The sequence below is a fragment of the Sorex fumeus genome, unplaced genomic scaffold (genome assembly GCF_029834395.1).
Source record: "Sorex fumeus unplaced genomic scaffold, SorFum_2.1 ptg000092l, whole genome shotgun sequence".
Classification (NCBI taxonomy): domain Eukaryota; kingdom Metazoa; phylum Chordata; class Mammalia; order Eulipotyphla; family Soricidae; genus Sorex; species Sorex fumeus.
Window position 1 is genome coordinate 11,813,021 of NW_026606149.1, and position 20,332 is coordinate 11,833,352.

The 20,332-nt window shown below is 59.3% G+C and overlaps 1 pseudogene; it reads right to left on the reverse strand.

Annotated features, from left to right (window-relative positions):
• Positions 1-202: 202 nt before the first annotated feature.
• LOC130039645 (CAP-Gly domain-containing linker protein 1-like) lies at positions 203-19,991 on the reverse strand (annotated as a pseudogene).
• Positions 19,992-20,332: the final 341 nt, after the last annotated feature.

Here is a 20,332-nt window from a genome sequence, read left to right on the forward strand (position 1 = left end):
GGTAAACCCTGAGTGAGGTGGGAAGAGAGAACACCTGCCCGGCACCAGGCACCCTCGAGTCCAGGCTGCCCTGCACCGGGCACACTGCTGGTGGCACAGGGCACCCCCGAGACCCAAGTGAGCAGACTCAGGGCAACCGCTCAAAGTCCCCCCGGAAGACACTGCTTTGCTTTACAACTTAGTGCCTCTCTCATGCCTTCCCTTACGTCTTGAAGAGCCACAGTGCAATCTTCCGTGAGAACTCCCCCCGGAAATGAACATACTGTCCTTTCTCGGTTTTATTCACAGCTTATGCCTTGTCCTAGAGGTCACCAGGCACGTGGTGACGAGCTGTCCCTGCGCCCGCAGCAAACAGCCCGTGACACACGGGTTCCGTGGGGGTGCACCTCTCCTTGTGCCGACAAAGAGCAATCCTCTTAACCGCTAAAAGGGGGTGCCCGGGGCCAACGGGGGTCGGGCCTGCTCCACTTTACCGTAAAAGACTGCAGCGTCTTGAGCTCTCTGATCTTGAAGGTGAGCCTGATCTTGTCCTTCTTCAGCATGCGGTTCTCCTTCTGGGCCTCCAGGAGGTTGGCCGAGACGTGGCTGCTGGTCTGGGCCAGCCGACTGACCTCCTTCTGGAGGAGGAAGTAACTGCCGGCCAGCTGCTCCTTCTCCCGCAGGATCTCGGCCACCTTCTCTTCTGACCGCGCCTTCTCCTCCAGCAGGTCCAGGTGCTCGGCCTGCAGCCCCTGGGCACGCGCCCGCAGCTCCTCTGCCTCCTGCTCCAGCAGCCCCAGGCGGCCTCGCAGCTGGCTGGCCTCGTGGGCGGCCGCCTGGGTCTCCTTGGCGCGGGCCTCCCGCTCCTGCGCCAGGGCCTGCTGTGCCGCGAGCCTGTCCTCCGCCAGCCGCCGGCACTCCTCCTGCCGCTCGGCGTCAAGCGCCTCCTTGGCCTGCAGCACGCTGGCGTGTGTCTTCTCCAGGCTGCGGGCTGCGTCCCTGGCCTCCTGCAGCGCCGCCTCGAGGGCGCCCTGGCTGGCCGCCAGCCCCTGGAGCTCCTGCTGCAGCACCTCCAGCTCGGCCTTGTGCACGGTCTTGGTGGCCTCGTCCAGCTGCGTGCGCAGGCAGCTGGCCTCGGTGCCCAGCAGCTCCTTGGCCTGTAGCGCCGCCTCCAGGCTGGCGCCCAGCTTCTCCTGCTCCTGGCGCAGCAGGTCCTTCTCGAGCTGCAGCTCCTTGTTCCTCTGAGCCAGGCCGTCACGCTCCAGCTTCAGGGCCACGCACAGGCTGTCGAGCTCCAACTGCTTCTCGAGGGCCGACTCTTTCTCGGCCGTGAGCTCCGCGATCTCTTGCACCAGCGACTTCTGATCCCAAGCCAGCTCATGATAGGAGCACTGCAGCTTCTGGATGATGTTGTCCTTGTCCTTGGCCAGGGATAGGTTCTCCAGAACCAGCTTCTTGACATGCTCCTCCAGCTGGCCCCTCTCCTCCAGGCCCTTCTTACACTCAGCCACCAGGCTGCTCTTGCTCATCTGCAGCTCCTCCACCAGGGCCTGCAGCCCCACCTTGGCGACCTGCAGGGCGTCGTTCTCCGCGCCCACCCTCTGGAGCTCCTCCTGCACCGCCCTGGCTTCTTCCAGCACTTTCTCTTTCTCTGCCTCGAGGGCTTCTCGGCCGAGCTGCTCCTCCTGCCAGAGCTTCTCTGCGGCCCGCCTGGCCTCGATGACCTTCTCTTTATCGAAAAGAATCGCTTGGTTCAACAGCCAGAGCTTCCTCTGCTCTTCCCGCAGCGAAGAGTTTTTGGCCTCCGCTTCCTTCAACTTCAATAGCAATGACTCTCTCTCTGACTTCAGAGAGAGCTTCTCCTTCGCCAGCAATTGATTCTCTGACCTCAGGGCCCTGCGATCCTCCGACATCAGCTCAATTTCCTCTGATGTTATTAGGTAAGTTAATGACTACAGAAACAAAAGCGGGCAAGAACGGAAACAAGAATGAGATCAAGCAGGCACAAGCAAGCCAAGCACTTAATGTGGCCTAAACACCAGAAATGAAAATGGCAGAGTAGTCTTACCTGCACACGCGTGCATACGTGCATGCACACACAAACACACAAACACGTGCGCGCACACAAACGCACACACACGCACACACACACACACACACTCGCAGGATGGAGAGGCTCAAACGCAGTTAGCTTCACAGGGTCAACATATCTACCTGCCTATTTTGTGGATGGGGGCCCCACACCTGGTGGTGTTCGGGTTTCGCTCAGGGTTCTGTGCTCAGGGATCACTGCTGGCAGGGCCGGAGGACCATACGGGATGCTGGGGATCAACCCGGGTTGGCCAAGTACAAGGCAGCACTACCCATTCTACTATCAGCCATTTTATTTTTGAAATGCCGTCTGAAATTATTCCTGACAGCTCCCCGGAAGTTTTAAGTACAGTTGGATCTTGACATTGGGGCATAAGATTTTTCCCCCCACTTCAATTATTCCATTACAAAATCCATCACTCTGTCATAGAAGGGATGCATTAAAAAACTAGTTTCCAGTACAATTCAAAGAACTACAAAAAGTATTTTGTTGTTGAACTTTGTGCAGGAGGGGAAGGGAAAAGCAACCATTGCTTGCAAAACGACTTTCACAGGGACAGACAGAGGCAGGAAATGGACTTAGTCCCAAAAGTTTTACACTTTATAGAAAATCCAGACTAATCCACCAAGCTTTGGAGACTGAAGCCAACAGGTTTTGCTTGCCAAACACAGTAACAACAAGTCTCAAAATGGAGACATTAGTGGGCCCGCTCGAGCAAATCGATGAACAATGGGAGGGCAGTGTTTGCAGAAATTTGGGAGGGGCCCAGGGGCTCCAGGAGGAGTGGCCGCACACGGGCCAGAGTCTCCCTCACCTGCTCTCCCTGCCCGTCAGCAACGGGTTGTGCGTCTTCGTTTCTGAGTCTCAATGCACACCATAGTTTAACCGCCATGTACTTTCCAGAACTTTCTGCAGCAAGGGCTATCTTCTCTGTCCAGCTCAGCAGCCATGAGCCGCAGCAGGCTACTGGCGTGCGCTGGGCAGCTGACCGCTGACGGTCAGGTTACTGGAATGGGACTGACCTGAGCATGCACACGAGGCTGCTGGCCACAGAACTGGGCCGTGCAGGTGGTCCAGAGAGGAGACGTAGCCCTGGCTCTGGTGCGTGGTGGAAAGAGGCCGGGCACCAACACACACGCGGGCCATGGCCGCCGCTCAGCAGCCCTGGTTTCCTCTGATGTAAGCTCGGTTCCGTTTTCTTTCCACTGGCTTATAGATATGTATACACACACATATACATACAAGCACATATATGTATAGGCATACACATATATGTATAAACTATACATGGGACCAAGCGTGTAAAACTGAAAATGTATCAAAATATGTACATATGAATTAAAATACACTTATTATATGGATATAAAGATGTACACATATGTACATGTTATGTATGTACACACATATATGTGTGTGTACATTATTTTCCTTCTTGTTTTGGGGTTCACACCCGGCAGAGGTCACGGCTTCCTCCTGGGTGCTTGGGGGACCATGGGGGATGCTGGGGATCCCCCGGTGGGTCACGTGCACAGCAAGTGCCCTCTCACTGCACTAGTTCCAGCCGCTTTATTTCTCCCCACTGAGCTTCGAACCTTAACATTTCTTTGATACATGAAAAAATGCCTTTGAGCAGTCAAGTGAAAACACGAAGGCCTGAACTTACTGAGCAAGCTAAAAACAAAACAGACAACCCAAGCTGGGGTCCCTGGGCTTCTATGTGCTCTGCCGGGCGCCCCGGGAGCAACCCCCTTCTGGCTCTCACAGGCGCCGACGGACGGAGGAAGTGTCTGAGGCTGCAGGCCGAGGCCCCCAACAGAGCCCGACCCCGAGACGGCGGCCCTGCGCCCACACACCTTGGCCTTGTCGGCTTGCGTCTTCAGCTCGGCCACCTCCCGCAGCAGGCTCCCGTTCTCCGCCTGCACCGCCTGCAGCTTCTCCTCCGCCTGCAGCAGCAGCTTCTGCAGGGCCTGCAGCGCCTCCTCGTGCTGCGCCTGGCTCTCCGTGGTGGACTTGGCGTGCTCGGCCTGCAGAGCCTGGGACTGGCTGCGGCTCACGTCCACCTTCTCCCCCTGCGGGGAGCCGGGGGCCACCATCAGCTGTGGGCCCCCTGCCTGCCCCCAGCACACACGCGCGCACACACACACACAACGCATACAATGCACACAAACACACAAACACACAAACATACCCGCACACACACGGCGACTCTGCTCACCAGCACATACACACACACAATGTGAGCCTCAGAGGCGATAGGGCCGAGCTCGCCTGAGGAGGCTTCGCTTTGCCCTCAGCAATGTAAAGATCAGCGTCCGACTCCCCTGGTACTCACCAAACTCCGAAGCTCTTTCTCCAAAGCCTCCTTCACTCGACTGACTTCGTTCAAGTTCTCCTGAAGACTACGAAGCGCTAGCTCCTTCCCCTGCAGCTCCTCGGCCAGGCTCTCGGCCTACCAGAGAGACAAGGATGGAGTGAATGGACCAAGGGGACGAACAGGAACAGGAAGGGGAAAACAAAACAGAAAGCACGTATGAGAAGCCCATGACCCAACACAACCCCGAAAAACAGAGGCGTGAGGTGAGTGCGATTGCCTGAAGTTCTCAAAGCCAAGGCCTTGGCGCCGTCAGTTCTGGTGATGACTGTCTAGTGGTTACTGAAAACGGCTCAAACAGAGGCGTTTTCTAGACCTACATTTGGAGTGACCAGAAAATAAGAAAGCCTATGAGAAAGACTGACTTTCCAGGGGCGGGGAGACGGCACAAAGGGCTGGAGTACACACCAGGCCCGAGTTGGAACTGCAGCACCACTGGGCGAGCCTGAGATCGGTCCACAAGCTGAAAGACCCACTACTGCTGGGCGGGAGGACCCCAGAGCCGAGAGCATGGCTTGGCGAGGAAGAAGGACGTAAGCAAGGGAGGAGGGAGGCTAAGGATACGAAGGAGGGAGGGAGGAAACAGGGAAGAAAGGGAAAGGGAGGGAAGGGAGGGAAGAAAATGTTATCTTTTTTTTTTTTTTTGGCCCGCTTGAGCTAATTGGTGAACAAAGGGAGGACAGTGACAATGACAGTGACCCTATGGGATGCTGGAGATCGAACTCACGTAGGCCGTGTGCAAGGCAAATGCCCTTCCCACTGTACTATCACTCTGGCCCCCAAGATTTACTTTCTTGTAGTTTCTTGTCTGTGACTTTAAAAGTTTGAGGGGTTTCAATATGAAATTTAAATTGAAGAACCTCTAATCCACTAGACAGCAGAACGTGACGTTTGTTACATCTTGATGCGAACAAGTGGTTCAACTATGCCCTGCTGTGTCCTAGGAATTGATTCTGTTTGTTTCTGGAATGTCAGCTAAGGAGTCCTGAGTCCTGAGAGGAACTCCCGGGGGTCTCTGGGTCCTTCTGTTATGTCTGTCAGTCCTGTCTACAAATCCCACAGCCCTTCCATCTTGGCCAACAGAGAAGTTTCTTCAACAAAGCGCACAGCGCCATGGGGGTCGGTGGGGGGCGGCTGGGAGGGTGCGTCCTGCCACCACAATCCTATAGGAGTTAAAGGGCATTTTTCCAAGGGGCTCCTGGGTGAGAACTGCAGCTTCCTCGCCTTGGCCCAGATCTCACTGTCTTGTCCTTCCCCAGGGTCAGGGCTACCATGAGAGTCCATGTCCGTGGCCAGCAGGAGGCCATGCTGGAAGGCGGACTTGGCCCAAGCACCCCTTAGAGGCTGAAAGGGATGAAATCTCTGCAGGGCTGGGCAGGGGCTTGTGCTGCAGGCAGGGAGGGGCCGGCAATGAGAAATACCAAGATGGGCCACGTCACCAGCCCTGAGGGAGCTCAGAGGCTCAGAGGCATTGAGCACCAGCTGGAAACTGAGGCGCCTCGGGGAGAGGTTGGCAAAGCCAGTCACACGAGCAGGTGGTCAGCAAGGTCAGGGAAAGAACCCTGCGGCCAGACTTGAGCCCAAGGGTCTGGGCAGACTCGGCGAGTACGCAGGGGGCCTAAGGGGGGGGCAGAGGTTTGCTTTGGGGGCTCCTATCTTGTTTTCTCACTGGCCTTGTGAAGAGTTCTCAGTTTCAGAAAGACCCCAGACGGGCCCGATTAGCCGGGGCCAAGGCTTGCACGGCATCTGGGTGCTGGGGACCAATGACAGTCCCAGAATCGTGCCGACACGTTCTCAGTCCCATCAGAGGGAACCGCACGGAACGTGACCGGGAGACCTGTCAGCACCAAGCCGGAACACGGCGGCGAGCAGACAGACACACAGCATGCAGGGAGCGAGCGTGGAAGTGGGCGAGGGCACCCGGGTACCAACCTGCCACTCTCGGCCCGCTTTGCATTCTCTAACTCCTGAATCTGCTGCTCAGCCACCTGGAGCTGCTGCCTGAGCTTCTCCATTCCCAATTGACCTCGGAACTGGCCTTTCGGAGCCCATCGAGCTGCAAGAGCTTCTGCTGGGTGGCCTCCAGCTGCGCCGTGGCGTCGGCCAGGGCCTGGGCTTGCTGCCTACACATGGCCCGCAACCCCTCCAGGTGCGTTACCTTCGTCTCCGCCTCCTGCAGCTTGTTCAGGGCGTCCTCCATCTCCACCAGGTGCTGGTCCTCGGTCTGGTCGAGCTTGGCCCGCGCGGCCTCCAGGCTGTTCTTCTGCTCCTGGGCTGTCCTGACCAGCCGCGACCTGAGCGTCTGCAGCTCAAAGGCGTGCGCTGCACGCTCAGCCACCTGCTGGGCCTTCGAGTTCTCTACCTCCTGCTGGTACTCGAACTGCAGCCTCTCCATCTGCATCTTGAGCTCGGCCAGCTCGGCCGCCTCGGCGCCCACGCCCCGGCTCACGGACGCCTTCGGCTCGCCCATGGCCTGTTGGTGCGGGGCGATGGCCGTCTCCAGCTTGGACTTCCACGGGGCGATCACGTCCGTGTTTTCCTCGTTGGCATGGTCCAGCTTAGTTCTCAGCCCCTCGTTCTCCTTGGCGAGCTTCTCGGAGGCCGCCTGCAGGGCCTTCACCTCCTTCTGGTGGGAAAACAAAATTTCCATGAACTTAAAACAGGAAGGAAAAGAAGCAGAAATAGAAATTATTCTTTTGCAAACTGACTGTTTGCTTTTTCTTGTTTTAAGGAATACCTTCCAATAAACTGGGGTTCTAAAGGATTTGATTTGTGCTGCTCGACTGAAAATCAAAGCTGAGGCAAAGGCGTAGACCCAACTGTCAGAACGAGAGGAAAACGCTCATCAACAGCAGCCTCCGGCCCCAAGGAGCAGAGGTGCCTCCGCCGGGCCCTGCCAGGTGCATGACCCCTGGTATCCCTGTCTGATTCGGAGTCTCCAGCAGAAGTGGTCCCGGCGGGGTCGGCCAGGCCACCCCGCATCCTTGCCTGCACCCTGCAAGCCTCTGGGACCTGCCCGGGCTTTACCTCCAGGTCGCCCTTGGTGATGGACTCCTCTTCGACTCGGAACTGGAGGTCCTCCACTTTCCTGTGGGGGAGAGGGAGAGTTGTGAGGGGCGTCACTGCTGCCCCCCTTGAGGGCCACCATCCTGTAGATGCACGCCTGACCCAGCCCCCGCCTCCACACACAGGAGGGCTGAGAGAGTCAGCGAGGGCCAGAGCGAGAGTACAGCGGGCAGGGCATTTGTCTTGGCACGTGGCCGTCCCGGGTTCAATTCCCAGCATCCCATTATGGTCCCCTGGGCAATGCCAGGAGTAATTCCTGAGTGCCGAGGCAGGGAGCATCGCTGGATTGACCCAAAAAGAAAAAAAACAAAGTCAGCGAGTCCCCTTGGCTGTGAGCACTGGGTGGTACCCGCAGGCTACAGGAGGAAGCTCTGTCGAGCCAACGCCAGGCGCAGTGCCATATCAGCCTTTTCTGCCTCGCAGCTAACAGAGGTGGTTAGAGACTGACCAGGTGCGCGTGCCAGTCCCTCCCAGCCAGCGCCTGTCCCCGCATCGGGACAACAACTGAGCCCCTGGGGGAGAAGCAGCAAATGACTCGGGGCCAGGGCGGGGGGATAGGAGGGGCTCCCAGGGGACGTGGTGAGTTCGGCATGTGGAGCTGAGGGGCTGAGCCGGGCACTGGCAGTGCCCCTGGGCACCACACTGCCGGGAGCCCATCTGAGAAGACCGTCTTGGCCGGCACCCCGTGTCCGTCTGTCTGCAGCCTGGCCTGAGCCCTGCCTGTCTGCTGCCGTGCCCCATGGGTGCTGTGGGTTTCCTCCCGCCCAGGATTAACCCCAGGGACTCCCACAGGGCCCCACTGGGATACGACAGTTCCCGGCCACCCAGCACAGGTCTCCTGAACACCAGGCCACGTGGACACAGCAGGGAGGGCCGGGGGTGGCTGGGCTCCAGTGAGCTCCCCCCATCCCCCCCAATGAGGCCACTCTCAGGACTGGGCACCCGCTAGTTTGTGGTTCTCACAGCCCTGGAAGGCCAGGAGCACCCCACCCGAGGCAGCCCCCCAGCTCCTGGCACGGCCTCACCTCTTCTCCTCCTCCAGCTGGTTCAGCAGCTCCACCTTCTCCCAGTCGGTCGCTTCCAGCATGGCCCGCAGCTCGTCCATCTTGGCCTCCAGCTCCAGGACGTGCTGTGGAGGCAACTGCGCGTGAGTGTCCTCGCCCACCCCCGACAGCCCTCTGTGGGCTGGCACCGCCACCAGCCACCGCGGCATGCTGAACACGTCTCCCACCTAAGCCGCAGCGTTTCTGGAAGGCCGGGGGGGAACCACACCACGAAAGCACCAGCGGGGATAACTCGGCGCTCCCTGAACCCCCACGGGGTGAGCAGAAGGTGCATGCGATCAAACCACGCGCCGGATGCCACCGCAACGACGGCAGACGGGGACCCACGGCCTCTCCCTGCACCGCCTGCACCAAGGTCGCGCCCAGCATTTGCCGCAAGCGTCTCTTGGCCCCGGCACTGCCGTCTGCACAGACGTCACCTGGTCGTGCCCGTCCCAGCCAGGGCCAGCTCCTGCTCTATCTCCCCCACATGGCTCGTGGCCTTGGCCACCTCCACCCGCTCCAGGTCTCGCTCGGCCAGCAGCTGCTCAATGTGCTGCTGCTTCTCCTTCAGCACCTCCTGGAGGGCGGTTGTGCTGGAGATCTTGCAGGCATAGCGAGAGGAGGTTTCTGGCAACTGCAAAGGAAAAAGAGACGTGAAGGGGGTGGGGGTGGCGGACGCGGGCATGCACACGGCTATCCTCAGCAAAGCAGATGGAGCAGCGCTGCATCCGTGCATATGGGCCAGCGACTCTCAGCAGAAGCGTCTTGAAACCTTCCCGAAGGTCCTTGGACGGGACCTGGGCTCCACTGACCTCGGGCCTCGTGGGAATCCAGAGACTCTTCTGCAGAGCCGGAGGCAGCCCCCTCCACAGCCCGCTGTGGCCTGAGCTTCCTTAAGGCTGAGCCCTTGGCATGAGCTTGAGGCCGGCTCCAGCATCTTCAGCCTTGCAGGTCCGTCAGGGTCTCCCAGGGCAGCCTGGCCCTTCTCTCTTCCTCTTCCTTCCAGCTCACCTCGCTCTCCCCAGCACCCGCCCCAGGCCTGAATAGCAGTAACCAGAGACTCTTGTCTCTGGGAATGGCCCCGTGCCCCTGAGGGTCACTGGGTGTGACCCCATAAAAGACCCCTGTGCCATCTGCCTTCGAAAGGGGGGATGAGAGGCTAGAATGGTAAAGTTGCGGGGAAGGCGCTGGCCTTGCACGCTGCTGCCCGAACTGGATCCCAGGTACCCACCCCATAGGGTCCCGAGCCCACCAGGAGTGACTCCTGAGTGCAGAGCCCGGAGTAAGTCCTGAGCATTGCTGGGGTGTGGCCCAAAATCCAGGAAAAAAAGGAACAAGTGGTGGGTGAGCATGTGTGAAGGCTCACGCCCAGCGAGCAGGACAGCAAGGGCAGCTCAGGGGAAGACCAAGCACAAAGGGAAGGAGAGAAGAGGCAAAGACAGTGAGGAGGGGAGGGGAGTGGGCTGGAGGGCCGCGGGGACCGGGGGTCCTGTCCGTTCTGTCCTGGGCTCGTGGTCACTCATGGTCGCTCTGCAGACCAGTTTCCTTGCGGCACAACGGCCCCTGCAGGCGGGGACACAGCGGGACCTGGTCTTCATTCTTCAGGCACACGGTGGCGGGCGCTGGGGCGGGGGTGGCCGAGGACGTCTGCTCCTTCTGCCCGGCCACGCCTGACCCATCGCCCTGCTCTTGCCGCTTCCCTGCATCATCTGAGCTGCTGCCAATTGCCTGCTGACTGACAGGCCCAGCAGGGCCCAGGCTGTCCACTGCTGCTTTGCCTGCTGCGAACTCTCGAGCTACCTGGTTCTGTCCGGGGAGCGGGTCATCCTTGCCTCTGCGTAAGGATCTGGCCGTGACTCCCCAATACACTTAAAGTATATTGGTCAGATTAAATGCTCTCCCCAGGGCCAAAGAGATTTCTTTTTTGGGGGATGGAAGGTGCTTTCAGAGGTTCAAGATCCAGCACTGTCAGGAGTGACCCCAAGAGCAGAGAGCCAGGAATAAGCCCTGAGCACCCCTGAGTGTGGCCCCAAAACCAAATAATAAATAAATAAAATTTCTAGGAGCACACGAGCTCTCGGGCCCAGCCATGTGCAGTGCTGCCGGGAACTGCAGTCAACTCTGATTTCAAGGGGTGGCTGGGAAGAGCTTGACAGCCTTGGGGGTCTCCACCAAGACCTGGGCTCAAACCCCCTCCACCGGGAGCAGCCCCCAAGCACCACGCCTGGAGTCCCTGAGCACTGCCAGGTGAGCCCCAAAACCAAAGAGCAAAAATAAACTAGGAAAGGTGGGCGGCGGTGTTCCCCGAGCCTCCTGGCCTGAGCGGGTGGGGCCGGCTGGACGCACGCGCTTCCTGGGCCCGAGACAGCTCCCTGAGGAAACGAGCACGGGAGCGAACGGCTTCTTTCAGCCAACCGTGGAGACGAGACTGCGAGGTTCAGGCGCCGGAGCAGGGAGAAAGCAGCACCCCTGGTATGGGGGGAGGCGGTGCTGAGGGGCGGGGCAAGGTCGGGGCCACGAGCTGAACTCAGGATGTTGATGCCAAAGCCTCTGCCCTGCGCATGGTGTGTGAGGCCCCAGGCTCCATGCCAGCAAGGCCGGACCCTCTGTGGGAGCCTGGTACCTCAGAAGAGCAACTCAGCCAACACGCGAACCGGGAGGCTCCCCCAGGGCACGCACGGACCTGTGTGCATGTATGTATGCGTGCACGTACGTTCCTGTGGGCATGTCTACACACAGCTGTGTGCGTGCGCGCGTTCTGTCTATGCAGGTACGTGCCTGTGTGTATACACCCATCAGCCTGTGTATATACGGTATGCACTACGTGTACATGTATGAGTGCCTGTGTGTGTGTGAACGCTTGTGTGTGCACGTATGGAATTACGTTGTGGGTGTATACTTCCATGAAGCCACACAGACTCATTCTATATTCCTGTCATATGTGCTAACGGTGATGTGCAGTGTAGGAGTGAGCTCCACCCTGCGTAAAGATATGCAAGGCAGGGGCCAAAGAGCTGGAGAGCGAAGCCCCAGCGCTGCCCAGGCTCAATCCCGGAGGCCCGCCAGGAATAATCCCGAGCACAGAGGCGGGAGAAAGCCCTGGGCTCTGCCAGGTGTGACCCCAGAACAGAACAAAACAAGACAGCAGGGGGAGGCTGGAGATACGGCTCAGGCGTGGGGCTCTTGCTCGGATGTGGGAGGCCCCGGCTCAACCCCAGCACTGCAAACGGCCCCTTCAAGCACTGCAGGGTGTGGCCCACAGTCAAGCAGAAAAAGAAAACCGAATTCCACAAACGGGCTGGCTCGCGAGGGAAGGCGAGGGGCTTCTGAGTCTGCTCCCCTCCTGAATGGCGAGGCGAGGGGAAGGAGGAGTCGGACGTGAGGATGGAGGCAGGGCAGAGAAACCTGGTGGTGGTCAAGCAAGACAGGACTGGCCCCAGGCCTGTGCCCACGGCGCGCGGCCTCCTGGCTCCCGTTCCCGTGTCACCTGTTTTGTATCTTCCGTTGCACACACACTCACTCCCTCCTCTTCCGCATCGAGGGTCAATGCAGGGAGCAGAGGGGGCGGCAGGAAGCGCAGCCCCCAGCAAAGCCAGCCCCCCGGGACACGTCTCCATCGTGGGCCCGTTTCCCTGTGGACAATATCTCAGGACACCCTTGCACAGTCGGACACACTTTAGTGTTTAGGACTCAGAGAGACGTGAGGGGAGAAGCCACGAGGCCCCAGCTTTGACTTGCGGCCCCGCAATGGACAGAAGTCAAGGCCCCTCTGTGTCGACAGGGGTGCAGAGGGACAGGAGGGAGCAGGGAGGGACGGAGAGAGCAAACAAGCAACGCCAAGCGCCAAGCGTTCCCCAGAGTCCCTGGGTCCCGCTCTGACCCTCCGACGCCCCCTTCAGCTTCCCCACTTCATCGCTACGGCAGCCTGGGGCCGGAGACGAGCCCTGAGCACCGGAGGAAAGGCCCATCCCTGCTCCTGTCACCGGTGGTGGCTGGGAAGCCACTCGCCTGCCCCCCGGAGCTGCCCAGCCCACCCGGTCCTGTTCCGCCTCTCGCCCCTGGGGCCTGGGAGTCTGTGGGGGCCTGAGTATCGCACAGGGCGGGGAGGGGGCTGCTTACTAGTCCCGTGTGGCTGGGCCTGCTGCTCACGGATGAGGCCACGGAGCTCACGGAGCTGAGCGAGGAGGCCGACGGGCGGCGCTTCAGGCTGGCGGGGGTGGTGGCCATCACACGCCTCGCGGGGGCCGCCTTGGCCTTGGCCGGTGTCGTGGAGGGGAAGCCGATCTTGGTGACTTTGTGAATGGGAGCAAACAAGCCGTACTTGGGCTGACACTGGAAGTACCTGCGGACAACGAGGAGGGGGGGACAAAAGACACCTTTGGCAAGAGAGACAGGCGCCGACCGCGGAGTCCACTGAGTCCCACAGTCTCACACCCCCACAAACTAACACGCTCCCACAGCCCCACACTCCCACACAGTCACACCCCAACCAACTCTCTCACACTCTCACACTCCCACTCACCCCAACAAACACACTCACACCCCAACCAAGACTCCCACATTTCCACAGCCCCACACTCACATACACTCACTCCCCAACAAACACACACACTCACACACCCCAACCAACACTCCCACACACTCACGCCAACCAACACACACTCACACTCACACCCCAACCAAGACTCCCACATTTCCACAGCCCCACACTCACACACACTCACACCCCAACAAACACTCCCACACTCTCACACTCCCACTCACCCCAACAAACACACTCGCACCCCAACCAACACTCCCACATTTCCACAGCCCCACACTCACATACACTCACTCCCCAACAAACACTCCCAGACTCACCCGAAGAAACACACACACTCACATCGCAACCAACACTCCCACACTCTCACACTTCCACCAAAACAAACACTCACATTCACACCCAAACCAACACTCCCACACTCCCACAAACTCAAACCCCAACACACACACACACTCACACCCCAACAAACACTCCCACATGCTCACAGCCGCCCCACACTCGCACACACTCACTCCCCTAGAAACACCCATTCACACACAACCAACACTCCCACACACTCACACCCCAACCAACACACACTCACACCCCAACAAACACTCCCAGACTCACCCCAAGGAACACACACACTGACATCGCAAACAATACTCCCACACTCTCACACTTCCACCCCAACAAATACACACACTCACACCCCAACAAACACTCCCACATTTCCAGAGCCCCACACTCACACACACTCACTCCCCAACAAACACTCATACCCTCCCACAGCCCCACACTCACACATACTCAAACCCCAACTAACACACACTTACACCCCAACCAACACTCCCAAACACTCTCACCCCAATAAACACTCCCACACTCACCCCAAGAAACACACACACTCACACCCCAACCAACACTCCCACACTCTCACACTCCCACCCCAACATACACACACTCAGAGCACAACAAACACACCCACATTTCCACAGCCCCAAACTCACACACACTCACTCCCCAACAAGCACTCATACCCTCCCACAGCCCCACACTCACACACTCACACCCCAACTAACACACACACTCACACCCCAACCGATATTCCCACACTCCTACACACTCACACCCCAACCAACACTCCCACAGCCCCACACTCACACACTCACATCCCAACTAACACACACACTCACACCCCAACCGATATTCCCACACTCCTACACACTCACACACCAACCAACACTCCCACAGCCCCACACTCACACACTCACACCCCAACTAACACACACACTCACACCCCAACCGATATTCCCACACTCCCACACACTCACACCCCAACCAACACTCCCACACTCCCAACGTCCCACACTCACACTCACACCCCAACAAAAACACACTTACACTCAAACCCCAACAAACACTCCCACACTCCCACAGCCCCAGTCACACACACGCACACCCAACCAACACTTGCACGCTCTCAAACCAACAATGACACGCTCTCATTCCCTCACAAACATGCTCACACCCCCAACAACACTCACATGCTCATGCCCTCACCAACATTCACAGCCCCACACTCACACGCTCACATACACACACCCTCCTACATACATATCCACACTCCGAAGCACACACATTCATACATTCACACACACACTCCCTCGCACGCCTCCCACCCCCACCGCGCAAACCAAGGGCGATTCCAAGCAGCCTCCCTGGCATCTGAAGGGCGACAGCAGGCCTGGGGGTTCCTGCGGGCAAGCACAGCTGCATGTGGGAGCCCCAGGCTGTCCCCACATCCCTGCAGGGTCCCCGAGTGCCACCGGAAGTGGCCCCGCCTAAGAACCAAGTGAAGTGGCCTGCAGTCTCCTCAGCGCCTCCCGGGCACCGTGCATTGCCCCAGGCTGTCTGGGGGGGGCAGGAGGACCCACCTCGTTCCGGCCACGGCGCCATCGTTCTTGCCCAGCGGCTTGTCCAGCTCCACGCCGCACCAATCCCCCTTGGCGAAGTTCGTCTCCCCGAGGAAGCGCACCACACCGGCCTCCACGCCTCCCACCTGCCAGAGGGACGCGGGTCAGGCACTCTGGACTGCGCAAAGCGCCCCCACCCCCGCGAAGGAACATTCTGGCTTCAGAGTAGGGATTTCCGGAAGAAACCCCAAAGGTCAAGGTGCCATTTCCCCCTGCAACCCCTACAGGGTGAGCAGACGCTGCTGCTCAGTGTCCATGCAAGGCAGCGGCGTTCACGCCCACTCGCTTACACCGGTGGCCTGGCTGACCACACCCCTGGGAATCTCTGACCCAGGCCAGCCACCTGGTGTGGCGAGGGGGTCCCTGCCCCGCGGGTGTGGGAGCGGAGCCGTGGCAACCCCACCGCTGGAGAACAATTAAGCCAGAAACCAGCTAGAGGAAAATGACTGTTCTCATATCTTAGCGGAGTTCGATTTTCCAGTTCTCCTTCACTATGCCTTGGCTTGATGCTTGGCCCCCGGGACGCAGAGCAAAACAGAATCACAGCGCTGGACACTGACGGGAATGCTGACAAAAAGGGCCAGAGCACCGGGGGAAGGGCACTGGCTTTGTGTGTGGCCACCCTGGGTTCAATCTTCAGCACCCAAGATGGTCCCCCTAGCCCGCCAAGACTGATTCCTGAGTGCAAAGCCTGAGTGACCCATAAGCACTGCCAGGAGTGGCCCCAAAACCAAAAAGTCAAAACAGAAAGGGGGGAGAGAGAGAGAGAGAGAGAGAGAGAGAGAGAGAGAGAGAGAGAGAGAGAGAGAGAGAGAGAGAGACCTCAACTAATAATGCCTGAGAGCGCGGTTTTCTTTTTTCGGGTCTGGGGCAGGACTGGGTTCACGTGCTCGGGGGTCACTCGCAGCACGAGGGGTAGCAGCGTCACCCAGGACTGTCTCTGTGAGTCCTGAAGTGCCATGTGCAAAGGCCCTGGCACAGCCTCCGTGGCCACGCGTGGGCCCTGGGCACTGTGAGTGTGACAAGGAATAAAAGAACAAGAGACAGGTGGCTGGGGTGGTGGCCCTGGGCTGAGAAGAGGCTGCAAAGTTCATCGGCGAAGAATTTGGCACAGAACATGCCGTCCCTGACCCGGAAACAGCCTCCTGGAACAGCACAGCTGGAAGCCAGTCACGTCTCTCAAGACCCTGACTTCATATCCTGGAAATATCATCTGCCCAAAACTGCCGCAAGCCTGTCTCCAGAACATTCTGTCAGAGCTCAGCTGGAGAGAAGGGAAGTGATCTCCCAAGGTCAGGAGAACCACCGCACATCAGCCCGGAGAAGCTCTTCACGGTTGGGCTCTGAGACGCCACAGGACGGACAGAGTGACCTCCCGCTCTGAGACACCATAAGACTGACTGTCCCGCTCTGCGACCCCTGCCTACTTGCGAGCACAGACGGGACTTGAGGTCAGAGCTGGGCATTTCCAGTGAGCCCACTGAGGGTCCCTGAGTCTCCAGAGAGAACCAAAGTAGCACAAGCATGGGGGCAGTCTGTCCACTGCCAGTGACAGGGAGTGCCAGGGGCAGGGGACCGCCTTCCACAGGCCTAAGGCTGGAACAGCCGTCTCAGAGCCTCCGAAGGGCTCCTCCGAGGTCAGTCACGTAAACATCGGGGCCAGCTGGCGCAGAACCTGGACTTCCTGTGCGCAGGGAAGAATGGGGCAAAGGGCAGGAGGCCCTTTGGAGAGCCGGGAGGGCGCCAGCCCTGCACGGGAGCTTCGCCTCGGTGCCCCGAGGCCAGCCCCCACTCGCCACGGCCTCCTGACCACGGCTGCGTTAGGCCGTGGAGCGCCAAGCAAACCTTCCTTGAATTAGGAAAAAGACCAAAGAAAGTGTTTGGGTTTTCTTTTTTCCCCCTTCTTCTTTCAGAAAACAGCCATTATGCTGGTTGTGGTCCCCCAAAAAAACCCTCAAAAACTTCATTTTGAAAGGCGTGCTCGAGCTGAGGTATGGAGCGATGGAACAGCACCGCGGGCAGGGCGTTGGCCTTGCACACACCTGCCCGGATGTGGTCCCTGAGCACAGGGCCAGGACTCAGCCCTGAGCACCACCACCAATAAATGAATAACTGATCAGAGTTATTCACCGCAGAGCCAGTGGCAGTGTCCCCGCTCCCTTGTTCCAACGACACTGGTGTCCCTATGTCCGGGTGTGGACGGTTGTGAATGCAAGTTAAAAAAAAAAAGTCTTTTTTCTTCTTTGGGTCTTTGGGTCACACCTGGCGATGCTGAGGGGTGAGTCGTGGCTCTGCATTCAGGAATCATTCCTGCGATGCTTAGGGGACCCTATGGGATACCGGGGAACCCAGTTTGCTGAGTGCAAGGCAAACGCCCTCTCTGCTGTACTACTGCTCCAGCCCCCCAAACAGTCTTTAAACCGTGAGTCTCCTCCAGCTCCAATTCCCTCCCCGTGTTACTCTTTGGCCATCCCTGAACCCTGACCGTGACCCTCCAGGACCCTCCGAGGGCCACCCTGCGCCTGCACAGCTCTCCTCTCCGGCCTCCACAGCTCTGACACCGGCCTGGCGATGGCCATCCCTGTGGTCCCCGGGAAGCCACTGGCTCCGGGCCAGCCCCCAGTCTGTCTGGTCAGAGCCGCCCGCCTCAGACGTCCCCGAGGTGACTTTTCCCGGCCGCTTCCCACGGGTTCTGAAAGCATTATTGAGTGCTTCTGCTGGGGAGAACAGTTGTCTACAGCCAAGCGCCTCTGCTTAGGGGAGCTGTGCAGAGGAATGGGCTTGGGGTGGACTGAGGATGCCATGTGCAGGGACCTGGTGACCCCCACCAGAAACTCATCTCACAAAGGGTGCCCCCTCGCCCCCACCGAAGGCCTTCCAGGAGCTGCTCAGAGAAACCCAAGAGCAGGTGCTGAGTCTGAAGATCGAGCAACCAAGACAGCAAAACATACTCTTGAGAATGTTCCGGAGACGGGTCCCTACCCGTGGCCTACCCAGGGTCCATCCCCGACACCCCAGATGGTCCCCTGAGCCCTACCAGATCCCTGAGTTCAGCACCAGGAGGAAGCCCTGAGCATGGCCAGGTGTGGCCCAAACACCAAACCACACACGTCTGGAGAGACGGCTCAGGGCTTGCGCACGGAATGGCCTGGAGCGGCTCGGGGTGAGCCCTGTGACGCCCCAAACACAAACATCACAAACCAGAGCAATGGAACCGATTTCCAACTTTGTTCATTGGTTTGTTTTTTGAGTCACAGTCAGAGTGCTCAGGGCTTACTTCTGGCTTGGTGCTCAGGGATCACTCCGGGATGTGCTTGGGGGACTGTACATGGGACCAAGACTTAAACCCCGGGTCAGAGGCATCCAAAGCACACGGCCTCCCCACGGCATGACCCCTCCACCCTGTTTTGGCTAAACTGGTAAAACTGGCAGCATCCCCGCACGCATCCATCACGCTGGAAAGTGCAGGACCAGGTGTCCTGGCTGCTCGTGCTTCCACCCAAACCGCGAGTCTGGGAAAGCTGATGGACCAGACAGGCGAATGGACACCCACCCGCGACCGCTGCCCTCGGCACTCACCAGCACCCGGTCCCCGAGCTTCAGCTCCTGCTCCCCGTTCTTGAGGGAGCCAGCCTCCGAGAGGTTGGAGATGGACTCGCTGGCCGTCCTGGTCAGGTTGCTGATGTGAGGGGTGGCCGGTGCCTCCTTCGCGGAGGGCTGGGGTGCCTTCGGGGCGGCCGCAGGGGCCGGGGCGGCCGACAGGGGCGGTGTGGCCTGGGCAGCAGGCGCTGGCTGCAGGCCGTTGGTCTCATCGTCGGCCTGCCAGCTCCTGCTCAGCTTGGACGGCCGGATGAAGATGCCCTTCAGCGGCTCGCACTGGAAGTAGCGCACACCCGCCACTGAGCCGTCGTTCTTGCCGATGGGCTCGTCCAAGACGATCCCGGCCCACTGACCAGGGGCAAACTGGGTCTCCCCGAGGAACTGGATGAATCCAGGCTTGTTCCCCTTCACCCAGACTCGTTCCCCGACCTGGAAGTCGTCCACAAACTCCTCCTGCGTCTCCGAGGAGGGGGCGCTGGGGGTTTTCTCCCCAGGCACGGACTTCTCAACGGGAGCAGCCGCTGGAACAGCAGAAAGGGTCAGAAGGGTCAGAAGGGTCAGGAAGGGCCTGTCCAGGTCCAGTTAAAGTGTGGTTGGGGGTGGCCACACCCAGCAGTGCTTGGGACTACTCCCAGCCAATGCCGGGGGCTGCTTGTGGTGAAGCCTGGCCGGGCCCGCCGTGAAGGGGACGTGCCTACCTACTGCAGCATCCCAGGCCACAGTCATATTTGGGCAGCTGAGGGGAAATCTTTGGACACACCCCGTGATGCTACGGACCAAGCCAGGAGAAAGCTCCAACACAGTGTCTTATTTCTGCTGTGTCCACTGGCCCATCTTCTTTTTCTTTTAGGGGGGGAGCACTCCAGCCAGTCCGCAGGGCCTATTTCTGGCTCTGCGCTCAGGGTCACTCATGTGAGGTTGAGGCTGGAGAGTCCCATGGGGTGCCGGTTGCCCTCCCCACTGTACTGTGGCTACGGCCGGCAATGAGGCCCTTTAGTCCAGGTGAGTCCACCTCCCTCAGCCTGTCCCCAAGCCCGGGCGAGGGGGCTAGCAGTTAGGAGGGAGCGTGTTGGTCGCCTCAGCTGTCACCAGTTGCCGTGACACTAAAGTCACAGAACGTGAGACTCGTGTGTGAGAGCTGTCCCCAGAGCCATGAACGTGCCTACAGCTCAGGGAGCCCTTCCCGGGCGAGGACTCGGGAGGGGGTTCCCGGGTGGAAATGAGTCTCCCCTGGCCCGGGCTGAGCGCACTTACCGGCCGAGGGCACCTTCAGGGCCCAGCTCCCATGCTTGAGGATCTTGGTGGGGGCCTTCAGCCCGCTGGGCCTCAGCAGACTCATGGTCAGGTGGTCAGACGCTGCCGCGGCCACTACCGGGCCCTGACTGTCGAGCCCACTGTGGGGCCTTCTGAGGCGCACTCGTTCTCAGGGATAAATCTCTGAAGAGCAGAGGAGAGAGTCTGTCTCACGGGAGTGACCACAGCAGCTTCCGGAGCCCAGAGAGCTGCCAGTCTGACACTCGCCACCCCGAGTGCGACCCCCAGCCTCCCGCACAGCCCCCTGAGCCCACCAAGTGCCATTCCTGCACAAAAACTCAATCCCAAACAGACAAACAAACAACAGCAGATTCAGGGCCAGAGGGCAGAGGGGACAGGTACTTGCCCTGCGGGCAGCTGACCCTC